This window comes from Chrysochloris asiatica, unplaced genomic scaffold, assembly GCF_000296735.1.
Source record: "Chrysochloris asiatica unplaced genomic scaffold, ChrAsi1.0 scaffold00075, whole genome shotgun sequence".
Classification (NCBI taxonomy): domain Eukaryota; kingdom Metazoa; phylum Chordata; class Mammalia; order Afrosoricida; family Chrysochloridae; genus Chrysochloris; species Chrysochloris asiatica.
In genome coordinates, this window is record NW_006408593.1 from 6,827,841 (window position 1) to 6,834,335 (window position 6,495).

At 39.0% G+C, this 6,495-nt stretch overlaps 1 pseudogene; it reads left to right on the top strand.

Moving 5' to 3' along the window:
- Positions 1-4,078: 4,078 nt before the first annotated feature.
- On the top strand, positions 4,079-5,938 carry LOC102819025 (annotated as a pseudogene).
- The last annotated feature ends 557 nt before the right edge of the window (positions 5,939-6,495 follow it).

A 6,495-nucleotide genomic window follows, 5' to 3' on the forward strand; every position in this document is an offset into this window, starting at 1 on the left:
CCATTGCAAGGATCTTACTAATGAAAATTGGAAGATGGGAGTCACAGTCAAAGAAGGGGATTTCATGGTCACAACCAAGGTCAGGGTAATACAATAGCTGTCTTTGAAAAATAAAAGGACCCATGAGCCAAGGGATACTGGTACTCTCTAAAAGCTGGGGAAGGGAAAGATATAGATTCTCCCTAAAGCATCTAAAAGAAATTCAATCTGGCTGATACCTTGATTTTAGGCCATGTTGTACTTCTGACTTGAAGAACTGCAAGACAATCTGTGTTGTTTTAAACTTAACAAGTGAGTGTTAATTTTGTTACAGGAGCAATGGGAAATGAATACACCTTCCATTATTTCTAACAGATACCTCCATCATTAGCACTACCCCTAAGATCAAAAGAAAGTCAGTCTGAATGTTCATAGTCCTGTTGCAGCATCCTTTAGAGCAGAAGGCAACCATTCTTGAACCTGCATTCAACTTGCATATGCCCTGAAGGTAGAGATTCGAGTTCTTCCCTTAATCAACTACATACAAGCAAGTGTTTCCACTACTCATAAAGTCCCTGCAATGAACTTAATTTGTTTTATTCCAAATACAATCAAAATAACAACCCTGCCTGAATCTATATATAGTTTTTCCTTTAGAGACATAATCACAAACTGCAGCTGAGCTAAACCATTAAAAAATAATATTTTCTTCCCTTCAGCAAATAACAAAATATGCTTTACACATACACACACCAACATTAATAGAGTAAAATACATCATCCTTGAATTATGATGGGTTGAATTTATTAATTTAACCCAATTCTTCTAATAAATTCCTACCTATTGCTTCTAATTATATGATTTCCTTTCTCTTTTCTTTCCCTTAATTTATTGGAAACTAGAGATCAAGAAAGAAGTTAACGCTTGAAGCTGATTCTTTCCCCCCAAGGAACATGTTTTCTCAATTCAGAGTGGGAAAGGCTTTCAACAGCAGGTCTGTAGATTTTCGAAAATCCTAATTAGACTGAATTAAATGACTAAAATGCTACTAATTACTTTTTAATTTCAAGAGAGATGTTTACAAAGCACAGTATAATGAGTAATACAGCACTTCAAATGATTACTAATGTTGCCATTTTGTCTGACTTAATCTCAATTAGTATAAATCACATTGTCATCATTGTTAATTGCCATTTCTTTCAAGGAAAATGCTAATTTCTCTTTACAATCTTACAATTGCTGTTTGTTTTCTTTATAATATTCCATTTTTAAAAGCCTAATAAACAGAGCATTTATAGCCCCTTTATTTTATGCAGTTTGAGGCAAATGCATTTGTTGTTAGCCTATTTGGAGGGTGGTGGTATGTCTTCCTTACTTTTTAAAAAAAGGTAACTTTCTAGTGCCAAATGTAAATTCATGGGTGCCTAGTTCCACAGAAAACTTTTTTTTTTTTTTCAACTGAAATCAAGGTGGAGATTTCATCAACGAGGTCTAAGAGTCATCATTCATATTTCACTTCTCTGAAGAATCTCATCACTAGAAAAGGAAGAAACAGCCTTTTATGAAGTTTAAGACTATTCAGTTTGTTTTTTACTCTCACATCTCTCAGTTCTCAGTTCTTCTACTTGTGTGTAACTAAAATGTTTCCTTCAGCCATAAGTCTTTGGTTCTTCAATTCTTTATGCCATTTGATACCCTTGTGAAAATTTCCCTCAGTTTTCACCCAGATATTAAAAAAAAAAAAAAAAAAAAAAGGAATCTTATTAATTCTGAGGAGGAGCACCATAGGACAAGTACTGGTGGCTCCATAGGACAAGTACTGGACTGCTAACCAAGAGGTCAGCAGTTGAAGCCCATCAGCCACTCCACGGCAGAAAGATGAAGCTTTTAATTTTCATAAAGATTCCTATTCTCCAAAAACATATACAGGGTCCTATGCTCTGGCACCAACTTGACAACACTTAACAGCAACAACAATCATTATGAAGACTTAATAATTCTAAAATGAGACTACACCACTATTTTAAGAGCTTTTATAGATGTATTTCATTTTTAAAAAATGTTCATAAGTGAATGTTCACAATTTTATGTTTCTTCTTAAATCACTCATTCCTGTTCTATTTATCTAATGTTCCATAACTACCTAAAGCTTAGTATATTTAAAAACAAAGAAACAAACATTTTCACTCACAATTTTATAGATAAGAATTTGGGAAGGGCTCAGTTGGGTGGTTTGTCTGTGGGCCAGGTGGCACAAGTAAAAGCAATTGAGGGGATTGAAAATCTACTTTCAAGAGGATCTCTTCATGCAAATAGTTGTCAACTTGATGCTTTCCAGCTTCTCTCTTACTCCACTTGGTGACTCATCCTCCAGGACCTCTTCTTGTTCAGAATTTTAACAGCATGTGGCTTCAATGTAGATGGAAATCTTAGATTGTAGCTCTAAGAGACTGAGTAGAAGCTATACGTTTCTTACGACATAGTCTAGGAAGTCCCAGGATGTTCCTTCCATAATATTCTATTGACCAACCTTGTCAGTAAAGCCAGTCCAGATTCAAAAAGAGAGGAATGAGACTTCTTTCTTCATAAAAGAAATAATGAAGAATTTAGCTTACCAAAGTATCTACAGTTTTGTTTAGTTTATTGTTGTTTGTTGTTTTTTTTTCTATTTTTTGTAATAATATAAATAAAAATACAAAGGAAGAATATAAGATGATCACAGTGACAGTTGGAGACATACATTTCTCAGTGATCAATATGAAAAAGAGAAGAAAAAGTCAGCATTCTAGTATTTAAACTAAACAATGGCTTAATAGCCATCTTTATAATTCTCTACTTTTTCAAGATTTTGAAGCAGTTTTCTATGTGAATATTCACATGATCCAGCCTCTCCTACGTTTCTAATTAGGTAATCAAGGAAGACAGTAGTAAGTGAAAGAGGTGGAATTACTTATAATTCACATCTCCAGGTTTCAAATCATAACCTCTTCCCTCTACTATGGTTATATAGCTTATTTTCTTGATAACAGTCAGATTATTAATCTCTGCTCATGACGGGATTACAAAGATATATGCATGTTCTCCTAAATGATGGTTTACTAGATAAATTCACAGATATATCAAGGTAAATAATAGAGTGTTTAGCCCAGTGTCTGGCCTCAAGTAATGAGTCACTAACTTCTTTTTATGGTTGTTGTTGCTGTGATGTGCCATGGAGTCGATTCCAACTCATAGCGACCCTATACAGGATTTCCGAGGCTGTACATCTTTATGGGAGCAGAACACCTCATCTTTCTCCTGTGGAACAGCTGGTAGTTTCAAACTGCTGACCCTGAGGTTCGCAGCCCGATTCGTAACCACTACGCTACCAGAACTCCTTTTTATGATTGTTGTTGTTGTTAAGTGCCGTCGAGTCAGTTCCAACCCATAGCGACCCTGTACAGGGTTTCCGAGGGTTTAAATCTTTATGGGAGTAGAAAGCCTCATCTTTCTCCCATGGAGTGGCTGGTAGTTTCGAACCGCTAACCTTAAGGTTCACAGTCGGACTCACAGTGACTCTATACACAACAGTATTGAACACGGCCTGGTACTATGCCATCTTCATAATTCTTGTTATGTTTGAGTCTATTGTTGTTAACACTACATCTATCCTTCTCTTTGGGGGTCTTCCTCATTTTTGATGAAACTCAGTTTTACTAAAATGATCTCCTTCTTCAGGGACTGGTCCCTCCTGAAACCTGTCCAAAGTACAAGAGACAAAGTTTCATCATCCTGGCTTCTAAGGAACATTTTGTCTGTACTTCTTCCATGGTAGTTTCAATATTCTCCTCTAACACGTTAATTCAAATATATAGATTCTTCTACAGGCATCATTATTCACTGTCTAACTTTCACAGGCATATGAGGCGATTGAAAATAACATGGCTTGGCGCAAGATTTCAAGATGGTTGTGACTGGGTGGCTGACCAAGAGGCCGGGATGAAGGTCCCTATGAAGCAAAAGAAACTAAGACTCGCCCTTGCCCCCTCCTCGCAGGACTGGGAGCCCAACAGAAGTTTTTTTCTTTTTTAATAAAAAGTAAACCATACAGATTGCCATCATGGGATGGAGAGCTACATCATCTACCAAGAGTGGAAAATTATGAATCCCACAGACCAGGCCCGAAGGGAAGCCCGGAAATGATAATTTAAAAGGAACAAAAAACAATGTTTGATGGTATGAGCTGCGGTTTTAAAGACGAAGGATCCCAAACAGATTATTCGTGACATGGCGAAATTGGATGAAATGGTGTTTAATCCAGTGCAAGCGCGACAGCTAAATGGAAAGATTCTGAAAGACAAGCATAAAAAACTGCAAGAAACCTTTTAATGAATTCTACAACTCTATTAAAAAAAATCCAGATATTTACAAAGAATTGAGAAAGTTCATAGTAGAATATGAACAGAAGAGGGCTCAACTTAGGCCAGTATTTTGATGCTGTTAGGAATGCTCAGCATGTGGAAGTTGAGAGTATTCCTTTGCCAGATATGCCCCCCCATGATCCTTCCAACAACTTGATCCTGGACATTCCACTTCCTGGTGCTCAGCCCCCCATCCATCCTTAAGAAGACTTCAGCCTGTGGACCACCAACTCGGGCAGTTTCTACACTTCCTCTTTTTGGACATGGTGTTCCATGTTTGCCCCCTTGTAGAAAGCCTCCTGGTCCTCCCCTGCTCCACTTCCTCCTCAATTATTATAGATGTATGGCCGCAAAGTGGGCTTTTCCCTAGATCTCCCCCCATGTAGGCAAGATGAAGATATGTTATATAGTCCTGAACATGCCCAGCGAGGCCATGATGATGATGGCTATCCTGAGGACACGGATCAAGATAAGCATGATGATAGCACTGATGACAGTGACACTGGCAGAACAGATGGAGAGAGAGGGGGGATGACTTCATGCACCGTGATGATAATGAGAGAGACAACAATTAAGAAAACAAGTCTGGTCTGAGTGGGCTATTTGCAGATATGCCTGGAAAATCAAGGACAAAAAAGAAGAACATCACGGAGCTGACTCCTCTTCAAGCCATGATGTTTCAAATGGCAGGCCAGAAAATCCCTGGGGATGTATGAGAAGTAGAGGAATTTTCAGAAGAAGATGATGAAGATGATTCTGATTATTCTGAAGCAGAAAAACAATCACAAAAGCAACATAAAAAGGAATTGCTTTCTGATGGCACATCTACAGGTTCTTCACAGCAACAGGCTCCTCCACAGTCTGTTCCTCCTTCTCAGATGCAGACACCTCCCATGCCAGGACCACCATCCCTGGAATCACTGCCTGCTTCAACTTTAAGGCCACCTGGACCATCTACAGGCCTTCCTCCTGTGCCACCACCAGGAACTTCTCCATTCCTGAGGCCACCTGGAATGCCAGGACTCCGAGGGCCTTTACCCCAATTTTACCTCCAGAACAACCTCTGTGCTGACCCCCAGGCCTCCAGGTCTGCTTCCTCGCGCTCCTCCTCAGCTATCTCCCCGCTGCACGTCCAGGTATCTCATGCTGGTGCCCACTTTTGGTCCCTCCACTTGAACCTGCCCCACCTGTGCTTTCCCCATTGACTCCCTTGTCAAACTCTGGGGGTTTAAGTGCCCCACCTAACTTGATTCAGTGATCCAAGGCAGATGATACAAACACAACCACCACTGAGAAGAAACCCATGGTAACCATCAGTGCCAAGTCATAGATCACCAATCCCAAGGTGGAGATTACTCAATTTGTGCCCACTGTACTGAGAGTACATCAGGAGAATAAAGGGGTTGCTGCTATTCCCCAAAGGAAATCAGAGGATGATTCTATGGTGCCTCTTGCTAAAGCAGCCCCACATCTGGTCTGGTCCCTCTGTTCCTGTTTCAGTACAAACTAAGGTTGATGTGTATGAAGCATTCATGAAAGAGATAGAAGGACTATTGTGACAGTTTTTGATCCAGAACAGGCTTCTGCTCACATCAGTGATTCATGGAGAAAAAGGCTCTCATTAAAACTAGGTGTATAAGCTACATTCACTGTCAGGTTGTATTCTAATTCCAGTGCAAAAATGTCATAAAGTTTAGTTTTGTTCAGAATTGATTGCATATAAGAGAGGATGTTTCATTTAAAATAGATTGGTTATTAAAGCAGTGCTGCTAACATCCATTCCTTTTCATACCATTTTCATCCTGATGCTTTCCCTTCTCCAACATTTTTTGAAACCTGATCAGGGGAGTCTTACTTACTTGCTTGTTTCGACTCTCTTGTGTTTCATGAGCACTGGGGTAGAAATTTCTGAGAAACCTGTTTATCTCACCCTATCTTGGCTTTTGTGTTTGAGTTATTATTTTTTTAAATGTTTTATTGTGAATTATGTGATAGTTTACATGAGAGAACATTAGCTTTACATTCATCCTATCATATATCATTGAAGCCAGTTCAAATGGGTATTATCTGCAAGTGTGGGTGTTCTAGCGCATATGCCCTTTTTCTTATCAGGTGG